The sequence below is a fragment of the Geotrypetes seraphini genome, chromosome 6 (assembly GCF_902459505.1).
Source record: "Geotrypetes seraphini chromosome 6, aGeoSer1.1, whole genome shotgun sequence".
Lineage (NCBI taxonomy): Eukaryota > Metazoa > Chordata > Amphibia > Gymnophiona > Dermophiidae > Geotrypetes > Geotrypetes seraphini.
In genome coordinates this window covers 60977007-61000173 of record NC_047089.1, presented here as the reverse complement: position 1 = coordinate 61000173, position 23167 = coordinate 60977007, and the positions used below count along the sequence as shown (strand labels likewise).

General features: G+C 40.5%; 1 long non-coding RNA gene across 1 annotated transcript in view; it reads left to right on the top strand.

Annotated features, from left to right (window-relative positions):
- Positions 1 to 16030, top strand: part of LOC117362227 — a 189643-nt gene extending 173613 nt beyond the window's left edge. The window contains exon 5 of the long non-coding RNA XR_004539834.1: positions 15566 to 16030. This is a non-coding gene — a long non-coding RNA (uncharacterized LOC117362227). The remainder of the gene's footprint in view (positions 1 to 15565) is intronic.
- Positions 16031 to 23167: the final 7137 nt, after the last annotated feature.

The following is a 23167-nucleotide window of genomic DNA, read 5'->3' as shown; positions in this document are numbered from 1 at the left end:
CCCAATGTCAATTCTGACGACAGAGAGGAAATTCCAGGCCAGCCAGACAGCGATTAGCCATCAGATAAATCCTAGCCTCAAATGAGGAAGGATGCTCTAGATGAGCTCCTTTAGAACCTTTGACAAAGCCTTTATATGGCGAAATGGGTCCCATCAGGGCAGGCTAGTTATTCTGCACATTAAAGATAAGTGAAAATACTATTGTAATGTTTAATTAAAAGTGGTTTATATAACTAGGGAACAACAGCAAGTGTTAAGCAAAACATTAAGGAGGAGGTGATAACAAGGGTCAATGATTAACATTTTCACCTATGAAGCTTTGAAATTACACATTTGATGTTTAATCAAGCAGGTTTTGGAGACCCTTTAGCCTTCTTTCTTATACTGGACACTCTGAAGTGGGATGATTTGCCATTGTGGATGGTTCCAGTTAACCTCACTTCACCATCTTCCGTATCCTGCTAGTGACCCCGCTAAACACCCCCAAAATCCTCCAGACCCACCTGTCTACCACCCGAATAGCCCTTATGGTTGCAGGTGCCACCTATATGGCAGTATAATAGGGTTTTGGGAGTTTGGTGGGTGCACATGTTTCACCATGAATTCAGTGGTTAGAGTGGCTTATGGGCCTGTGTCCTCTCTATGGCTCACTAGCCCACCCTCCTAGACTACTTCAGCTACCTCTATGCAGCTCTACTAAGCTTTCCTATACCATGTGCTATGTTCTGGAGGCAGGTATGTATTTTTTATTCTGATTTGTGTGTGTGTATGTTGGGGGGGGGGGGGAGAAGGGGCAGTTATCACTGGGTGAGTGTTTGTAGGTCTTTAATTTGTCCCTGCAGTGGCTATCTGGTCACTTTTGATACCTTCTAGGCACTTAGACCTGTTTTTAGTTCGCCTAAATCACTACATATAAGTTCCATAGAGGCAGTCTAGTTAAACGTTCGGTTATACTTGCAGTACAACTAAGTCTAGGTCAACCCACGTCCCGCCCAAATCCCACCCTCACCACTCCTCCTAAAACACCCCTTTCAGCTCTGGGTGTACAGCGGCACTGAAAAGGCCTAAGCTGTTTTTAGATACATCTAAAATCCGTTTTGATTATCGGCACTTGGACGACCTGTCTTTAAGGTCGTCCAAGTGCCGATTTGGGCAGGATTTTAGATGTATTTCTGTTTCGATTATGAGCCCCATAGCCTCTTGCTGAACAAGTCAGGAATATATATTAATTTTAAATCTTTTATAAATTGCCCTTCTAACAAAAATCAGAATAAATGACATGTTCCAGAATATCTGTAAATCAAATCTGGAAGATAGCCAATGTTACGCCCATCTTTAAAAAGGGATCAAAAGGTGACCCAGGAAATTACAGACCGGTGAGTCTGACCTCGGTACCAGGGAAAATGGCAGAAACACTGATAAAAGAAAAAATTGATGAACATTTTGAAAGAAACAAACTTCTGATAACCAGCCAACACGGTTTCTGCAAGGGAAGATCTTGCCTAACTAACTTATTGCACTTCTTCGAAGGAATTAACAAACGGATGGACAATGGAGACCCCATAGACATCATATATCTTGATTTCCAAAAAGCCTTTGACAAGGTGCCCCATGAACGCCTACTCCGGAAACTGAAGAACCATGGGGTGGAAGGAGATGTACATAGATGGATCAGAAGCTGGTTGGCGGGTAGGACAGAGGGTGGGAGTGAAGGGCCACTACTCGGACTGGAGGAAGGTCACGAGTGGGGTCCCGCAGGGCTCAGTACTAGGGCCGCTGCTATTTAATGTATTCATAAATGATCTGGAAACAGGGACGAAGTGTGAGATAATAAAATTTGCAGATGACACTAAACTATTTAGTAGAGCTCGGACTAAAGAAGACTGTGAAAAACTGCAAAGGGACTTGAACAAACTAGGGGAATGGGCAACGAGATGGCAGATGAAGTTCAATGTTGAGAAATGTAAAGTATTACATGTGGGAAACAGAAACCCGAGGTACAACTATACGATGGGAGGGATGTTTTTAAATGAGAGTACCCAAGAAAGGGACCTGGGGGTGATGGTGGACTTGACAATGAAGCTGTCGGCACAGTGTGCAGCGGCTGCTAAGAAGGCAAATAGAATGCTAGGCATCATCAAAAAGGGTATTACAACCAGAACGAAAGAAGTTATCTTGCCATTGTATCGAGCAATGGTGCGTCCGCATCTGGATTACTGCGTCCAATATTGGTCGCCGTACCTTAAGAAGGATATGGCGATACTCGAGAGGGTTCAGAGGAGAGCGACACGTCTGATAAAAGGGATGGAAAACCTTTCATACGCTGAGAGATTGGAAAAACTGGGACTTTTTTCCCTGGAGAAGAGAAGACTTAGAGGGGATATGATAGAGACTTACAAGATCATGAAGGGCATAGAGAGAGTAGAGAGGGACAGATTCTTCACACTTTCAAAAAAATAAAAGAACAAGAGGGCATTCAGAAAAGTTGAAAGGGGACAGATTCAGAACGAATGCTAGGAAGTTCTTCTTTACCCAGCGTGTGGTGGACACCTGGAATGCGCTTCCAGAGGGCGTGATAGGGCAGAGTACGGTACTGGGGTTCAAGAGGGAATTGGACAACTTTCTGCTGGAAAAGGGAATAGAGGGGTATAGATAGAGGATTACTGCACAGGTCCTGGACCTGTTGGGCCGCCGCGTGAGCGGACTGCTGGGCACGATGGACCTCAGGTCTGACCCAGTAGAGGCATTTCTTATGTTCTTATGTTCTTAAATCATTAAAAATCCTGTGACATGTATAACATGATCACCTGATGAAAACATTCAATCCCAGCCCCATCATATAACCACCAAAAACCTTATCTCATTACAGCTGACATTTCCAAATGCTTCAATATCTTTCAGCATAGATGGATGTCAAGAAAACAAGCTAGGCTTGCAATTCTACCTGAAAATTAACAGATGTTATCAGCACATCCATTTAATTGCAATAAAATATATTCATTTGCACATCTTAGATGAGATTTTGGGCCTCTTCTTTTAAACTGCACTAGCAGTTTCTAGTGCGGGGAGCCGTGCTGAATGGCCTGCGCTGCTCCCGACACTCATAGAGTTCCTATAAACGTCGGGAGCAGTGCGGGCCATTCAGCGCGGCTCTCTTCACTAAAAACTGCTAGCACAGTTTAATAGAAGAGGGGGTTTGTTACAATTTAGTACATAACATGTTAAGCTAAAGCATATTTTTGAATGCTGTTTAGACTTGCTTACAAATTACTTGGATGTATCTTTGTATTTTGGACCACTGGAGGGAGTCTTAGTAGATTCTCTGGGAAGAGGCCACTAGGGGACACTATTTCCCAAATAAATCAATTACTTAATTTCCAGACCAGAGGTGATGCTGTGGCATCGTTTAGAATAAGAATGATAGCATTAGACATGAGGACAAAGAGAAAATGACATTTCTTAGGAAGAAGTTCTATGCTACTGGTCTTTTTTGTTTTGAATCAACCAGAAATTGTTTTAAGTATTTTTTTTAAAGAGTGAGAGTGTTTGCATTCTATTGCATCCTTTTAGGCGGAACCTGAATTAACTAATGATTGACATATAAAATGAAAGTCTTTCTCTTGTGCTGATAGGGTAGGCCTTCTTCTAGTGTACTGTTTTTGTTTAAATGATTGGAAGACAAACTGAGATAACTGATGATTTCTTATGCTACATCATAGAATTAGCAAGTTGATTATTTTATGTGAAAATCTGCCTGCCAAATGGTTATGATTTGTCGGCTAAACTATCAACATATGCAAAATAAGAATGTGGCTGATATTCAGTGGGATTTAGCCAGCTGGCTCTCCACTGATGTTCAGCAGGAGATAGATGACTATCTCTTGCTGAATATTGGGCTTGCAGGCTACTCCGGTGACATATGCAGTCACCGCTGATTTTCATCAGCTGGCTGGCTAAGGCACATGGCCAGAGAGACCTGGCTAAAAGGCTGGTCTATTTTTGGCCGTTAGCCTTAGCTGGCCAGTTGATGAAAATCAGCTTGGCCAGCTAAATGTGAACCACTGACCTTTACCTTGGATATTCAATTCCTCCCATAGTTCAATATTGGGCCCTTTGTGTGTAGCAGAGCCTTTTGTAAAATACCTCTGGATGAGCACATCCTGATCTGCACATCTCAGTTCTCATCTCAACATTCTACATAAAATGTTGAGCTTTGCATTGCTTGCTGCTAGTGAGATAGAGGTATATATGGATGATGTCATAGAAAAGACTATGCACAGGAAATCTTTGAAATGCATGAAATATTGGTCTCATTAACACCTATATGGAATGAAATAAAGATGGGATGATCTAGTGGCCCTAGGCTAAAAACCACATCTGTTTAGCAACCCACAAGATTATAACCAATTCAGTCAGTGACTGAGGCAAAATATTCTTTAGGAAGACAGATCTTCAGCTGAATCATTTATGAAGTCTGAAATAAAGAAACAGGGCGGAAGGGAGAGAGAAAAATGCGTTGCTATTATCTCTTGTCAGCATTTTCTAGTTTGTGATGTGTTATCTGGGCATTATGGGGCTAATGCTGTAAAGTAGCTGCCATAGGAGTCAGCTTTGTGGGTGCTGGTGAGTGCCAAGCTTTCCCAATACTGAGCAAACTCCTTCTTGGTGTCCAGGAAGGGGCAATTTGTATTGTGTTCAACCCCCACAAGTGTTTCAAAACCTTAACTGGTTTAGCTCCAAATTACCTTTTCTACCACTTTGATCTTGTTTGTACTATTAGATGCACTCATAGATCTCACTTGTTGTATTTACAAGAGGTGCCTGGATAGGACTCTTTCATTCCAAGCTGATAAACTGAATGACTGGTTAAGTGAAACTATTTTAAAAGCTTTTTCCTACCAATCCTTCAGAAGAACAGTAAAGACCCATCTCTTGATAAATTTGTAAGTTCATAATTATGTTGCTGTATTTCGATTGCTGCTTGTAACTTCACTGTCTGTCAGTTACTGTGAACCGCTTAGAACTGTTTATGGTATTGCGGTATATAAAAATAAAATTATTATTATTATTCTGAAATATTGGTACCTATTAAAGGCACTAAAATTTATTTATTTGGATTTATGCACCATTTATACATTTAAATATTCAAACTATTAGCACATATGCACATACATACTGGCTATGGGTTCATAGACAACGGCGCGAAAGACAAAAGCGTGCGCCGACAATTGATTGCAGCGCGCGCCGCCGCGCCACTCTAAATTACAGTTTTTAGGGGCTCCGACGGCCCCCCCAGTTTACTTAATAGACATCGCGCCGGCGTTATGGGGGGTTGTAACCCTCCACATTTTACTGTAAACTGAACTTTTTCCTTAAAAACAGGGAAAAAGTGAAGTTTTCAGTAAAATGTGGGGGGTTACAACCCCCCACAATGCCCCCACAACGAGGCGCGATGTCTATTAAGTAAAGTGGGGGGTTCCCCCCACGCCCCCCCCCATCGGAGCACTAAAAACAGTAATTTAGAGCGGCGTGGCGGCACGCGCTGCGCTCAATTGTCTGGGTGCGCCTTTGTCCCGGCGCGCTTTTGACCTGACACCCTGGCTATGTGCCTATGAACTATTCCAAAAATATGCCTATATCTGCGATAGCAAGTATTTTACGGGTGGATGTGCGCATGGGCAAACTTGAGGCACATATTTACAGTACATATAAAATACTATAAGTGATGTGCATGTCATTGGAACTTAGGCATAAGTGCTCATACCTAAATGTATATGCGTGCATATACTTGGTGACCCTAGTATTTTATAAGGGAAAGTATATCTCTACAGTACTTTTCTTTATAGACTATGGAGTAAATTTTTTTTAAAGGTCTGCTACAGTGAAGCACCAAACATTTTGGCACTATGTGGCAATTCTTTAATGGCAATTCCATGTAGAACTGCCTTTATTATTATTATTTATAGAATACTAATGTAAGTCTGCATTTTCATGCCTAACTTTAGGCATAAGTACTTAAGCCAGCTCAAAGGCTGGTGTAAATGTTTGTACCTAAGTCCTGGCAGTTAGCTGTGTAAATGACAGTATTCTATAACATCACACCCAATTGTTTGTCACACTTCTGTCTTTCCCATGTCCTTCCCAAGTCCACGCCTCCCAGGAGTAGTGCACCATAGAAATTAGGGGTTTGGTTTATGGAAAGTCAGTTATCTTTATTGAGATTTGTTATACCACCTTTACCAACTGGCAGCCCAAAGCAGTTAGGCATGCAACTACAAATTTTTGACAGTGCTTAAGGCTAATTATTGGTGTTTATACACAATTAAGTACCAATTTAGTGCTAATTAACAAATTAAGTTAGTGGCAATCAGAGAGACATGGTTCACGGAGAACCATGACTAGAATATAGTTATCTTATACCTCAAGGGAATTTACTTATCCAAAGTGATACAATATGAATAAACATATACCAGGCTATAATCTGTTCAGGAAAGACAGGTTAGGAAGAAAAGGAGGGGGAGTGGCGTTATATGTTAAAGATCATATTAAAGTCACAAAATTGCAGGATCTACAGGGTAAGGAAGAGGCACTGTTGGTCAATCTGGAAACAAGGAAGAGAAAATGTATTTACATTGGTGTGATATACAGGCCTCCTTCACAGATGGAAGAAGTAGAACATAAGAACATAAGCAATGCCTCCGCTGGGTCAGACCCGAGGTCCTTCATGCCCAGCAGTCCACTCACACGGCGGCCCAACAGGTCCAGGACCTGTGCAGTAATCCTCTATTTATACCCTTCTATCCCCTTTTCCAGGAGAAAACTGTCCAATCCTTTCTTAAACCCCAGTACCGTACACTGCCCTATTACATCCTCTGGAAGCGCATTCCAGGTGTCCACCACACGTTGGGTAAAGAAGAACTTCCTAGCATTTGTTTTGAATCTGTCCCCTTTCAACTTTTCCAAATGCCCTCTTGTTCTTTTATTTTTTGAAAGTTTGAAGAATCTGTCCCTCTCTACTCTCTCTATGCCCTTTATGATCTTATAAGTCTCTATCATATCCCCTCTAAGTCTCTTCTTCTCCAGGGAAAAGAGACCCAGTTTCTCCAATCTCTCAGCGTATGAAAGGTTTTCCATCCCTTTTATCAGACGCGTCGCTCTCCTCTGAACCGAGATTTAATTGAAGACATTCAAAATATAGCTATAAAAAGAGAAGTATTATTAATAGATGATTTTAAATTGGCAGAAGTTGATTGGGGTATCCCTGTTGCGGGGTATCCTAGAAGTAGGGAGATCCTGGATTCTCTACAGGGAGAACTGATCCTGCAAGTGGTAATGGAACCCATACGGGTTGGGAGTGCTTATGAATAGGGAGAGTGCTCCTGATGTTATAGTGGGTGATCAGCTGCTAAAGAAGGTTTAGAAAATTTTATTTTTTGAAATTCTCTTGAGTTCAAATTATAATTTGATTTTAGGCGATCTAAACCTTCATATAGAGGACCATGAGCAAAGCCAGGTTAATAATTTTTTATTATATTGAGAGGCATTAACGTATCAAATCATGACTCTCAGATTATGTATGACAAAGGTCATCAAGTAGATATTGTGGCAATATAGTGGTAATTCACTGTACTCACCAGATATTTTAATCTCAGATGGACATTGGGGTCACTCATTATGGTCAGAACATTATTTGTATACTTTTAATTTAAATTGGAAATGCTGTGGAATTAGCCATTCTCCACAACCAGTCACTTATTTATCTTGTGGCTTAATAGATGCAGAAGTATTTTTGACCAAGGTAGACTCTATGAGTATGGCTCTTGATCCACCAGGGTCATAGACAGCGCAGGAGGAAAGGAGACTGCTGTAATTATCCATGTGGGAACCAACGATGTGAGCGGAAGGAAGTATGACAGAGATCAAATGAAAGACCAGCTCCGCTCACTGGGAAGAAAACTGAAGGTCAGGGAGGTGAAAGTGGCCTTCTCTGAGATCCTACTAGTACCGAGAGCAGATGCAAAAAGGCAAGATGAACTTCTAGCAATCAACGCCTGGATGAGACGATGGTACGAAGAAGAGGGTGGATATGGTGCATGACTTACTTCTGCTGGAGCACTGGTCTAGGTCCTGGCAACTCAGATTCAATGCCAAAAAATGCAAAGTCATGCACCTGGGAAGCCAGAATCCATGCAAGATCTACACCCTAAATGGCGAGATCCTGACAAGAACTGTAGCAGAAAGAGACTTGGGAGTGATTGTCAGGGAAGACATGAAGTCGGCAAACCAAGTGGAGCAAGCTTCATCCAAAGCAAGGCAAATCATAGGTTGCATACGCAGGAGTTTCATCAGCCGTAAACCTGAAGTCATTATGCCACTATATAGATCCATGGTGAGACCGCACCTGGAGTACTGTGTGCAATTCTGGAGGCCGCATTACCGCAAGGATGTGCTGAGACTGGAGTCGGTCCAGAGGATGGCCACCAGGATGGTCTCGGGACTCAGGGAGCTCCCGTACGAGGAGCGGTTGGGGAATTTGCAGCTCTACTCACTCGAGGAGCGTCGAGAGAGGGGAGATATGATCGAGACATTCAAATATCTCACGGGCCGCATCAAGGTGGAAGAAGACATCTTCTTCTTCAAGGGTCCCGCGGCAACAAGGGGGCATTCGTGGAAAATCAGGGGCGGGAAACTGCACAGTGACACTAGGAAGTTCTTCTTCACTGAAAGGGTGGTTGATCGCTGGAATAGTCTTCCACTTCGGGTTATTGAGGCCACCAGTGTGGCGGATTTTAAGGCCAGATGGGATAGACATGTGGGATCTATCCGCAAAGATAGATAGCGAGGATCACTGGAGTGGGCAGACTTGATGGGCCGTGGCCCTTATCTGCCGTCTATTTCTATGTTTCTATGAGGGCTTCGACTTCGTGCGCAACTGGATAGCATTCTGGGGAAGAAGCAGGTACTATAGGAAGGACGGACTACACCTCACCAAGGAAGGAGCGAGAATACTGGCTGGAAACATGAAGAAGGCCATTGAGAAGGCTTTAAACTGAAGAACAGGGGAGAGCCGGCAGTCGACAATCAGTCGATAGCACGGATAACAGAAGGTTCAAGTGAGGGCACTGCAGACATCTGCCCAGATAAGGGGGAAGAGCTTGAAGCAAATGAAGGAGACACAAAAGGAGCGCAAATAAATACTGTGAAAGACACAAGGACTGCGAAGCCCAGAAAACCCAAGATGAGAGCACAAAGAGAGCTTAAATGTATGTATACAAATGCCAGAAGCCTGGGAAACAAAATGGGGGAGTTAGAGGCACTAGCAAGACACAACAAATTAGATATTATTGGCATAACAGAAACATGGTGGAACGACGAAAATAAATGGGACACGGTACTGCAGGGATACAAGCTATTCAGAAGGGACAGAATTGGGCAGAAAGGGGGAGGCATTGCCCTTTACGTCCAAGAAGGAGTAGTAGCGATCAGGGAAGAGAACACAGAGGGGAAAGAGAAACTAGAGTCACTCTGGGTAAGGATTCCCAGACAGAACGTTGCGGACACAAAAATTGACCTCTACTATAGACCCCCAGGACAGACGGAGGAAACAGACGTAGAAATGACAAAAGAAATAAGGCAAGGATGTAAGGCAATGTAACGATCATGAGAGACTTCAACTTCCCGGGGATAGACTGGAACCTAGAAACCACAAGCTGCGGCAAAGAAACAAAGTTCCTGGAAATGATAGGAGACTGCTTCCTTGAGCAAATGGTAGGGGAACCAACAAGAGGGAACGCCACATTGGATTTGATCCTGAATGGTATAACTGGGCAGACAAGAGATGTAGTAGTCACGGTCCCGCTGGGGACGAGCGACCACAGCATGATCAACTTTAAACTGGGCATTGGGAAAAGAAAACGAATCAAGACACAATCCACAGCTTTTAACTTCAAAAAAGGAAGATACGACAACATGAGGGACATGGTAAGAAAACGTCTCAAGAATAGGATAGCTGAAATAGAAACGGTAGGGCAGGCATGGTCCCTACTAAAAAATACTATCACCGATGCTCAGAATTTATACATTCCGCAGATAGCCAAGGGAAGGAAACATAAAGGCAAAGGAGAACCAGCTTGGCTAACCAAAGAGGTAAAAGATGCAATAAGGGAAAAAAAGAGCTCATTTAAAATATGGAAATGCAAGAAAACAATCGAGGCTTGGAATAGCCACAAGGTAGACCAGAGGAAGTGTCACAAGGTAGTGAGTGAAGCCAAAAGGAACTATGAGGAAAGGATAGTGCAGGAGGCCAAAAACTTCAAACCTTTCTTTAGATACGTAAAAGGGAAGAAACCGGCCAAGGAGGCAGTGGGCCCTCTCGACAATCAAGGAAGAAAAGGATACATCAAGGAGGACAAACAGATTGCAGACAGATTAAATTCCTTCTTTGCGTCGGTCTTCACCAATGAAGACACCACATCAGTACCCGAGCCAGTGAAAGCATTCAAGGGAGTAATAAAGGAGAACCTTAACACAGTAAATAAAGGAGAACCTTAACACAGTAAATGTGGATCTGGTCCAGATTTACTATCAGATCGACAAACTAAAAAGCGACAAATCCCCTGGCCCGGATAGAATTCACCCGAGAGTATTAAAGGAGCTAAAGGTAGAAATCGGAGAATTACTGCAATCGCTCGCTAACATGTCAATTAGAACCGGAAAGATACCAGAAGACTGGAGGATAGCAAACGTCATCCCAATCTTCAAAAAAGGATCAAGAGGAGAACCAGGAAACTACAGACATGTGAGTCTCACATCAGTCCCTGGGAAGATGGTTGAAGCATTGATCAAGGATAGCATAGTCCAACATCTGGATACCCATGACCTAATGAAAGCTAATCAACATGGATTCAGGAAGGAGCAGTCATGTTTGACGAATTTACTTCAGTTTTTTGAGACAGTGAACAAACATATTGATAGCGGAGAACCGGTGGATATAATATACTTGGACTTCCAGAAGGCTTTTGACAAAGTTCCACATGAGCGACTTCTCAGAAAACTTCAAAGTCATGGAATAGAAGGGGACATACTAAGATGGATAGGAAAATGGCTGGAAGAGAGAAGACAGAGGGTGAGCGTAAATGGAAAGTTCTTGGACTGGGAGGAAGTGACTAGTGGAGTGCCTCAGGGCTCAGTTCTTGGGCCCATCTTGTTCAATATTTACATAAATGACCTGGAAGAAGAAACAACAAGTGAGATCATCAAGTTTGCTGATGACACAAAACTGAGTCGGGCAATCAGGTCACAGACGGACTGCGAGGAACTCCAGAAAGATTTGAGACAACTGGAGAAATGGGCAGAGAAGTGGCAAATGAAGTTTAACGTTGAAAAATGCAAAGTGATGCACCTGGGCAGGAAAAACAAGGAGCACCAGTATACCTTATTTGATGCAACTTTGGGCAAAAGCGAACAAGAAAGGGACCTGGGGGTAATGATAGACAGGACCCTGAAGCCGTCGGTTCAATGCGCAGCGGCAGCAAAAAAAGCAACAGGATGTCGGGCATGATAAAGAAGGGTATCATGAGTAGATCTGAGGATGTAATAATGCCGTTATACAGAGCGATGGTGAGACCACACTTGGAATACTGTGTCCAACATTGTTCTCCCTATCTAAAGAAGGATATAATACTACTGGAGAGGGTGCAGAGGCGAGCGACGAAGCTAATAAAAGGTATGGAAAATTTGAGCTACAAAGATCGCCTCAGAAAACTGGGACTTTTCACCCTTGAGAAGAGGAGTCTGCGAGGGGATCTGATCGAGACTTTTAAAATACTGAAAGGATTCGACAAAATAGAACAGGAAACACCATTATTCACATTGTCGAAGGTGACTCGGACAAGAGGACATGGACTGAAGCTGTGGGGAGACAGGGCCAGGACGAATGTCAGAAAGTTCTTCTTCACATAGCGAGTGGTGAATGCCTGGAACGCTCTCCCGGAAGAGGTTGTGCAGGAAACCACCATTCCAGGATTTAAGGGCAAGTTGGATGCATAACTTCTTGAAAAACACTTTGAGTAACTAAAGTATTTGCCAGGGTAGACCTGGCTGGGCCTCCGCGTGTGCGGATCGCCGGACTAGATGGACCCATGATCTGATCTGGTGCTGGCATTTCTTATGTTCTTATGTTTATGTTATGTAATGCAATGGCGCCATCTCAGTGAAGAAATTCTAAATGAGATGGCACCATTCATTTAATAAAGTAAATATAAGAGACCAGCAGATAAATTATTTGATATCAATCTCTTTCAGCTTAAAAGAAGATGTAGATGATTAGAGGGAGCCTGGAGAAAAGCAAATGTACAATCAACTAAGAAGGAATGGGGGGAAGCAGTGCGAGAATGTAAGCAGGAATAAAAATTCAAACGGAAAGTGTACTACAGAAAACTGGTATACTAAGGGGGTATTTAGTATTTTAAAAGATCTTATACATGTTGAGACATGCCTGGAGATATCAACTATTGAAGCTCTTAACAGCATCTCAGCATGCCGAGTATTTTAGTAGTAAAATATTGAATATTCAAGCTAATGCTGAGACGCTGGACTTAGGACCAGATAATACCTTAGTACCAGTAGATATGATATGGTTGGATTTTCCCTTAGTAAGTTGAGAAGACATGAATATTTTATTTCAGAGATATACTCTTGCATCTTGTATTCTGGATAAGTGTCAATCAAAATTGTTGAAAGTTGATTCTGTCCAATTTTGTAGCCAATTATTAGAATGGATAAGATTGATTTTTTTTTTTTTTGCAGGGCAGATTTCCTAAGGAGCTAGGAGATATTATTATAACACCAGGGTTAAAAATGCAAAGGGATTCCATGTCATACCCTGTAATTATAGATCAATAGCCTCCATACCTTTGTATGTGAAGTTGATGGAAGATCTGGTGACATCTTATTTGACATCATACCTGGAGCAATTTGATCTACTGTATAAAAATTCTCAGTCTGGATTTAGATGAAATTATAGTACCAAAACCTTATTAGGATCACTGTGTGACACTGAAAGAACATGACTGAGTGAAGAAAAAAAGAGTATTGGTTTTGCAGTTTGACTTATCTCGTGTGTTTGATCATGAAATTTTGTTACAGATCTTAAATACGGTTGGAGCAACTAGTCATGTACATTCTTGGATTCGGGGTTTCCTGAGAAGGAAATACAGAGTGAAAGCTCAGGGACAGTTATCAGCTAGTTGGAAAAATCAGTGTGGAGTCCCTCAAGGATCCCCATTACCTCCAATACTCTTTAATCTTTATTTATCTTCTCTTGGCCCTAAACTAGAGAAGTTAGGGGTTGTTTCATGTAGTTATGCAAATGATATTACTATGGTATTACCCGTATATTACAGGCAGTCTGTGGGTTAAGAACGAGTTACGTTTTTAAAGCTGTTCTTATGTTGGATTTGTATGTAACTCAGAACTTGTAGATTTTAAGATTCTTGCTGCTTACCTCTGCTCCCAGCTTACAAAGGACCAACTGTCCCTACCAGTGTTTCCTCTAAGTTGTTATTTATTTGTTGTGCTTACCAAGTGCTGCCTTCTTTTTCAGTCTCCTTTGATCCGCCGCCACAAAGCGGCAGCCAGCTGGACTCTTTCCATTTTATCTGATTACTCACAGGTGTATATCAGTAACCTGGCATCAAGTACATTAGTGGATATATCTCGTTGAAGACTCACAAGACTCTTGAGGCAGGCCAATTTGGCCGAAACATGTACATGTTGAGTCATTGAGTTTTTGGATGAATAAAAGGACAATTTAGAAATAGATTGAGTTCACCAGTTTTTATAGGACATTTCCACTCCTAGCCTCATGTCTTTGGTGGAATAGGATACATATCCCACAGCGAGTACTATCACAATCAATAAAGTAGAATACCCTCTGGTATCATCTTTAAAACTTTTGGGAATAGTAGTGGATAGACACTGTTCCCTCCAGACTCAGGTTGCTAAAGTGGTTCAGCAATCCTTCTTAGTAATAAGAAATTTACGAAATGTTGGCAAATACTTGGAGGAGACACAGTTCTGTCTAATATTTCAGTCTCTGATTTTAGGAATGCTGGATTATTGTAATGTTTTATGTTATCTAGTTCTGTAACTATGGGCCTGTTTTACAAAGCCGCACGGCAGCAGCCCCGAAGCCCTTTAAATGGGCTTCGGGGCCATTATCGTGCAGCAGCTGCTAGCATGGCTTTGTAAAACAGGCCCTATGTTGAGACAATTACAAACAGTCCAAAACACTGCTCTGAGATTGATTTTCTCTCTGTGAAAATCAGACCATATTTCACTATATTATATAAAGCTTCACTGGCTTCCAATTCAAGCAAGGGTATTGTTTAAATTTTATTATTTACTCTACAAGGTATTTCACGGTTTGGCTTAATCTTATTTAGTTTCACAATTTGTGTGGAATCAAGTTCCTGGTTCTTTAAGAGTAAAAGGTTTATTTTCTTATCCACTTCAATAATCACAGTTCTAAAAAATAAAATATAATAAATATTATTGTGAAAAACTCAGACCCTGAACCCGTAAACTAGTGATAACACCAAACTGAGGTTCAATGGGGGACCATCATCGTTTTCACCGTCCCCTGTTACCATCCAATTACTAATGCCATAAAAAAAGTGAAAAACTTATCTGATCTGGATGGTATGAAGCTGATACTGGACCTCAGCGGTGTTGAAAGTGACTCGTGCAATTTCAAACATTTTCTTTTTTTATTATTTTACTCCTGTCAGGGATAATATAATGGAGTAAAATAATAAAAAAAGAAAATCACTTTCAACACTGTCACTTTCAGCACGAGTCACTTTCAACACTGCTGAGGTCCAGTATCAGCTTCATACCATCCAGATCAGATAAGTTTTTCATTTTTTTTATGGCATTAGTAATTGGATGGTAACAGGGGACGGTAAAAACAATGAGGGCCCCCTATTGAACCTCAGTTTGGTGTTATCACTAGTTTACGGGTTCAGGGTCTGAGTTTTTCACAATAATATTTATTATATTTTATTTTTTAGAGCTGTGATTATTGAAGTGAATTATTGTTATTATATTATCACAGAAGATTATTAGATATCTCTCCATATTTGTGAATATTATTTTCTTATCCATCATTAAAAAGGGAAAAGGAGAATGAAGATAGTGGAGAGCTTGTTGGCCAATCAAGAGGCTAGGCTGGATAAGGAATAGAATTTCTGATAAAAATCAATTGATTACTAACTCTTTTGACGTAATATTAAAACCTGGTTATTTTGAAAACATATACCTTTTTAGATAATGCTTATGGATAAGGATGGTTTCTTTTATAATTTCAGGATATTGCCAATTAAGTTATACCTGTAATTTGCCTTGAACTGAAAGGCTTTGGCAGAATAGAAATCAATAATATAATGTAATAGAAGGCAGTACAAAAGTGGCATTGTGAAACTCAAAGGTGAAGGGGAGAAATACGTAGAAGCTGATAAAGAGAAGGCTGAATTACTTAACAAATATTTTTGTTCTGTGTTCACAGTTGAAGAGCCAGGAGCAGGACTGCAGAAAACAAGCACAAATAAGGATGAAGATGTAGTAGACCTGGACAATTTTCAGAGGACTGTGTTCGTGAAGAGACAGCCAAACTAAAAGTGGACAAAGCAATGGGGCTGGATGGTGTACGTCCAAGAGTATTGAAGGAACTTAGGAAAGTTCTGATGGATTCGCTGGCTGAACTTTTCAATCCTTCTCTAGAGTTAGGAGTGGTATCAGAGGACTGGAGAAGGGTGAATGTGGGCCCTCTCCATAAAAATGGAAGTAAGGAAGAAGTAGGGAACTACAGGTCAGATAAGTTTGACTTCTGTGGTAAGTAAACTAATGGAAATGCTTTTTTGTCCCCATCAAGGTAACAAGAAACATATATGAGAGGAAACATACTGATAACATTGGCAACATAATGTATATAAGCCAACATTAAACAATAAACTCTTTTTTTTAAATTGGATTTTCAAATTGTCATATACAATCTACAAACATCATTTAAGAAACTGGAAATCACTGTCCCCTCTCCTTTACAAAGCCATGCTAGCGTTTTTAGCGCCAGCCATAGCGGTAACAGCTCGGATGCTCATAAGAATTCTCCCCCTCCTTAACAAAGCCGCGCTAGCATTTTTAGTGCCGGCTGCCATGGTAACAGCTCTGACGCTTATAGAATTCCTTTGAGCGTTGGAGCTGTTACTGCGGTGGCTGGCGCTAAAAATGCTAGCGCGGCTTTGTTAAGGAGGGGGGGTCTATCAGCGTCAGAGCTTTTACCACGGCGGCCAGCGTTAAAAATACTAGTGCAGCTTTGTAAAGGAAGGAGTATAATATAAAGTAATATAAAAATTATTTCACAGTATCCATCATGCCCTTGTCAAGGGAGAAGTTATTTCTTAAACTTGCAGAAAAAAGAAATCTAAAGGAAATCTAAGGATAATAAAGCCTACTATTAAACCATGTTGCTATATTGCATTATATTCCATTCAAGACTGTATATTCTCATTGTCCTTCAGAAACTGTTCTAACTGAAGTGGATTCCAGAAAACATAATCATGATTCTGAAAATTTAGTATATATTTACAGGGAAATTTAAGAAAAAAAAAGTAGCCTTCAGGGCCAATACTATAGGCTTCAAGGCTAAAAAAGCCTTCTGCCTCAATTGAGTTGCCCTGGCTACATCAGGAAATATCATCACCTTAGCTCCACAGAAATCCTCATCTTTCTTTTGTGAAATGCAATTTCATATTCAGAGATTTATCTCATTCATTAAGGCAAGTTACCAACAGGGTTGATCTTATTTGTATAAATTAGCATCCTGGAAATCCTCTAAAAAGGCAGTCAATTCTATTTCTGAAGAAACCAAATGATCTACCCCTTGTTCTCCTGGGAGCATCTTTTTAAGGGAAATATAATAATATTTTGAAAAAGAAAAAAGCATCATTTTCCATACTTAGAATCTCTTTGAGGTATTTCTTCAAGAGGATCCCAGGTGAAAGCAAATATATACGGCAATAGGAAAATGAACAAATCTCAGGTTCCTAGCTCTATCATCATTCTCAAGTATTTCCATTTTGAAATGTATATTACAGGAATCCTTTATTGCTGAAGCTGAAACAGCTTGTAGAGCTGAGACCTGAGATTGTACCAAGAAATGTTAGAATCCACATTTACAAAATTTTCTACCACTTCTTGTGAAAAGACCTTATTTTGAGATATAACAGATCTTAACATCCCTTCCATCCTTTAATTAATATCACACAAATCTTTAAAGGTAACATCTTGCTTTTCTTCAGTTACAGTACCAAACAATTGTGAGTCTAACAAAGCAATTGCTTGTGGTATTTTAATAAAAGGCACCTTTGAAGTAGATTGTTGTTCCTTTTGAATTCCTGTTTCTGAAGTGGGACTTTGCATCAAAGTCTCTTTAGCACAAGGTCCTTGAGGAGGAGGGGGGATGTTATTTGGGAGAAATAATAAAACCTCTGATGGTAAAAAGCTCTGATTTTGGCTAAGATTTTAATTACCAGCTGGTGCAATATGGCGATCTCTAGGGCCAACTGAGACTGAAGTTGACTTTTATTTTTGTTTTACGTTTCCCCATCTCAAATTATTAAAGAGTTTAAAGAGTACCTTACTCTTTCCTCCTCGTCACTCCATGGAGCTCCAAGAACTCCCAAGAGGTAGGGTCTGTCCCTCTGGCCATGCCCTGTGGTTGCACACCTGTGGCCACATGCCACAGAGCACGGTTTTCTTATAGGGAGCCACAAGGCCCCTATGATTGTAATTATTGATGACTTGGAGTCAGCAATAAGGCAATCTGGTAAGCTGAATTCGTGAATTCAAAGAGTCCCCCAATCACATACGCTCCAGGAAAAAGCTTCTCCAACACAATAAACTCTTTTAAAAGAGAGAATATAACTTTGGTCACTCTGAATATTTGTCAAATAAATTGTCAAGATATCTACCAGCTTGACCCTTGCATTCTTCGCAAAGGGATATATTTGAACTGTTAGGTTTGAAATTAATTAAATTGTCATTTACAAGAAATATGTTAAACTAATAGAAGGTCTTGTTGCACAATATCTCACCAATTACCTGGAAAACCATAACTTACTCCACCCCTCACAATCAGGATTCAGAACAAACCATAGCACAGAGACATTACTAGCAACGCTACTGGATACAGCCCGACAATACCTCAGTAAAGGAAGTAGGATACTAATTATCCAACTAGATCTTTCTGCTGCATTCGACCTAGTAGATCACACCATACTACTTCAGATAATAGGCGCCATAGGGATCTCAGGTGGGTATACAACTGGATCCAAGGATTCCTTAAAACAAGAACATATAGAGTAAAGTCAAATGACCTCAAATCAGCCCCATGGTCTAACCCCTGTGGAGTTCCACAAGAGTCACCACTATCGCCCATCCTCTTTAATCTCTTCATATCCTCACTTGGTACCACTCTAGATACCCTAAATGTAATATCATTCAGTTACGCAGACGACATAACCATTCTTCTCCCCTTCGATACCCAAGACCCCACCTCAACAGGACACCTAGAAACAACTCTGAAAGCAATGGAAAAATGGATGACAAACCACAAATTGAAGCTTAACTCGGATAAAACAAAATTCTTACTGCTTGAAAAAGATAAATACCCTTCCATAACAGAATTAGAAATAAATGTAACCAAATATCCAATACAGACATCTCTTAAAATCCTTGGAGTATTGATAGATAGATGCTGCACAATGCAGACTCAAATCAACAAAACTACCCAAAAAACATTCTTCACCATGCGTAACCTAAGAAAAATAAGAAAATTCTTCGACAAAGAACAATACAGGATCATAGTCCAATCCCTTGTACTAGGACTAGTGGATTACTGCAATATCCTCTACCTACCATGTCCAACAAACTTAATTAAACAATTACAGTCAGTTCAGAACACAGCTCTCAGACTAATCTATTCACTCAGAAAATTTGACCACATCACCAATGCCTACCTAGACTCACACTGGCTACCTATAAGAGCCAGAATCCAATTCAAATTATACTGTCTATTATACCAAAGTAATAAACGGAACTGCACCCACCTACCTAAACAACTGCCTAAATCGAAACCTTTCACCCAGAATAAGGAGAACCCAGACCCCATTCTTCTACCCACCTCTCAAAGGAATTCAACGCAAGAAACTGTACGACAGCCTCCTAGTGACGAAAGCAGCAAAACTTGACCCCTCCGTATCCAACCTGTTGACCGCAACAGCAGACTTTAAAGCATTCCGAAAAGAAATAAAAACACTATTTAAAAAACATACTCAGTTAACCTAACCTCCCCCTTCTTCTATGCCCTCTACAAATTTCCCACAAACTACACACCCCTATCCTCTCTATGTCACTAAATATAACTTGAAACCCATCCAGTTCTTCTCTCTGTCACAAAATATAACCTGAATATAACCAATATATAACCTGAATCCTCATTATGTAACTTGAAACCAACTACCTTACAATGTAATGTAATTTCCTGGAAATGTCCAGCAATCTTCCAATGTAATGTATCTTCTTGGAAATGGCCAACTTTCTTCCAATATAATGTAATTTCCTGGAAATGTCCAGCAATCTTCCAATGAAATGTATCTTCCTGGAAATGTCCAGCTTTCTTCCAATGTAATGTAACTTCCTGGAAATGTCCAGATATCTTCCAATGTAATGTAACTTCCTGGAAATGTCCAGTTATCTTTTCAATGTAATCCGCTTAGAACCGCAAGGTACAAGCAGAATAGAAGTCACTAATGTAATGTATGCTGGTCCAGCTCTTTGGAATTCATTATTAAGTAGCTTTCATGGCAATTGCTCTTATTTAACTTTTCATAAGATAATTAAATCTATCTTAGTTCATCAGTATTCTATGTAATTGCTATTTTGAGAGTTGTTTGATTATAATCTAAGCTGTAGACATTTTTATTTGTTAGACTAAGTTATTTTGGTTTTGTATTTGTCTTTGTCTTTTACTGATGTGATATTTTTCTCTTGTAATTTGTTTATAATGTAAACTGCTTAATATCTGGTCGTCAATAGCAGTATATCAAATTAATCAATCCATTCCAGAATAGTAAAGTTTCTGGAATCCAATGAATTTACAGGACCTGAAGCAACATGGTTTAACTAGAGGCAGGTCTTGTTAGACAAATCTGAAAAGAAGCTGTTGTAAGGGCAACAAACCATTTTGTAAGGAAAATAAGTAAAAGTAAGAGGAAAAGAAGGGCTCTTTGGTTCTCAAAGAGCTGAAAAGGTAAGGCTCAAGAGGGTAGCCTTCATAAACTACAAAATATTGCAGAAAGAGGAAGACAGGCAAACATATCTGGAAAAATTAAGAGAAGCTGGTAGAGTAGTCAGGAAAGCAAATAAACACCTGGTTATCAATATCGGTATATCAAATTAATAAATCCAATCCAGTCCAGAATAGTGAAGTTTCTGGAATCCATATAAACATGATGGCAGATAAAGGCCAAATGGCCTATCTAGTCTGCCCATCCGCAGTAACCATTATCTCTTTCTCTCTCCGAAAGATCCCATGCGCCCATCCCAGGCCCTTTTGAATTCAGACACACTCTGTGTCTCCACCACCTCTTCTGGGAGACTGTTCCATGGATCTATCACTCTTTTTGTAAAAAAGGATTTCCTTAAATTACTCCTGAGCCTATCATCTCTTAACTTCATTCTATGCCCTCTCATTGCAGAGTTTCCTTTCAAACGAAAGAGACTCAACTCATGCGCATTTACATTATGTAGGTATTTAAACGTCTCTATCATATCTCCCCTTTCCCACCTTTCCTCCAAAGTATACAGATTGAGATCTTTAAGTCTGTCCCCATATGCCTTATGATGAAGACCACATACCATTTTAGTAGCGGTCCTCTGGACCGATTCCATCCTTTTTATATTTTTTTGAAGGTGCAGCTTCCAGAATTGTATTCTAAATAAGGTCGCACCAAAGTCTTATACAGGGACATCAATGCCTCCTTTTTCCTACTGGCCATACCGCTCCCTATGCAACCTAGTATCCTTCTAGCTTTCACCGTCACCTTTTCAACCTGTTTGGCCACCTTAAGATCATCACATACAATCACACCCAAGTCCCCGCTCTTCTGTCATTCACATAAGTTCTGCACCCTTAAACTGTACTGTTCCCTCTGGTTTTTGCAGCCCAAATGCATGACCTTGCATTTCTTAGCATTAAATTTTAGCTGCCAAATTTCAGACCATTCTTCAAGCTTCGCCATGTATTTCTTCAATTTATTCACACCATCTGGTGTGTCTGCTCTATTGCAGATTTTAGTATTATCCACAAAGAGGCAAATCTTACCCGACAACCCTTCAGCAATATCATTTATAAAAATGTTAAAAAGAACAAGCCCAAAAACAGAGCCTTGAGGCACACTACTGGTAACATCCCTTTCCTCAGAGTGATCTCCATTGATCATTACCCTCTGTCGCGTTCAACTCAACCAGTTCTTGACCCAGCCCGTCACTTTGGGACCCATTCTGAGGGTACTCAGTTTATTTATTAGACGTCTGTGCAGAACACTGTCAAAGGATTAAAGGACCAGAGGCAACATGGTTTCACTAGATGCAGGTCTTGTTAGACAAATCTGATCAATTTGTTCGATTGAGTGACGAGAAATTTGGATAAAGTGAAAGCACTAGATGTAATGTATTTAGATTTTAGCAAAGCCTTTGATATTGTTCCACATAGGTGTCTAATAGAGTACTTTCAGTATGGGTCCCAAGGTGATGGACTGGGTTAGGAATGGTTGAGTGGAATGTAACAGAGGGCAGTTGTCATTGGAGATCACTCTAAAAAAAGGGATGTTACCAGTGGTGTGCCTCAAGGTTCAGTTCTTGGGCCTGTTCATTTTAACATTTTTGTAAGTGATATTGCTGAAGGGCTGTCAGGTAAGATTTGCCTCTTTGCGGATGATATCAAAATCTGTAATAGAATAGACACCTCTGATGGTGTGAATGATATGAGGAAGGATATAGCGAAATTTGAAGAATGGTCTGGAATGTGGCTGCTAAGAAATATAGGGTCATGTATTTGGGCTGCAAAAATTCAAGGGAACGGTACAGTTTAGGAGGTGAAATACTTTTGTCTATAAAATTATTTTGTCTATATTCTAACAATATCTCAAAAATATTGAGTACTATATGAAAACAAATAGAAAAAGTATTTTAGAAAAAGAAACATGCTGGCTTTTACAAAGCTGCAGTGAAGGTTTCTACTGTAGGCCTGCAAGGTAAATGCTCCGAAGCTCATAGAATTCCTATGCGCATCGGAGCATTTACCTCTACTGCAGCTTTGGAAAAGGAGCCCAAATAGACTTCTGCAGACAAATATGGCCACTAGGGATCTCCCAACCTAAGATGACAGCTTCTTGGGGGCAGCAAAAAGCAGAGCAATCAAAGCAAAACAGTAAGTTCTAACTGCCACACAAACTCAAAAACCCATCAATACATGCTTTAACCTGCATTTTTAAAGGAATTTTGTATGATAGTTACATTGGCTCTGTTGGCTATCCAGTTATAAGTATCTGCTGGAGAAAATGTACCACGTATCAGAAGGCTATTCAAATAAAACCTCCTCAAGCTCACAGATGAATCTGTATTTCAAAAATGTCCAAGGCATCCAGTGTTTTGACAAAGCTTCATCATGGACATTGTATAAACTCTTGCTCAGTAGCATCAGCCTGCTATGTTCAACAGTCTTGGATGGTATAATAAGGTAGCAGGCCTCATCCATGGGTAACCATGTAACAATATATTACTGCTCTGCTTGAAAATAATTGGGATCACGATGGACAACATTATTTTGTGCTTTTTCCTCAATGCTATATTCAGTAAACACAAATTTGGATGCTGGAAAAAAATCGGCACGGTGCACTATTGTATAAAGGGTGCTCTGGTTGAATATAATAGCCCTTAAAGTCCATTCCCATGGCCAAATTTAGGTGCCAGTATTTAAGCCAGCTGAAACCTGGTGTAAATGCTGGTGACCAACTCTTGGCATTTGGGTCCCCTTTTATCAAGCCAT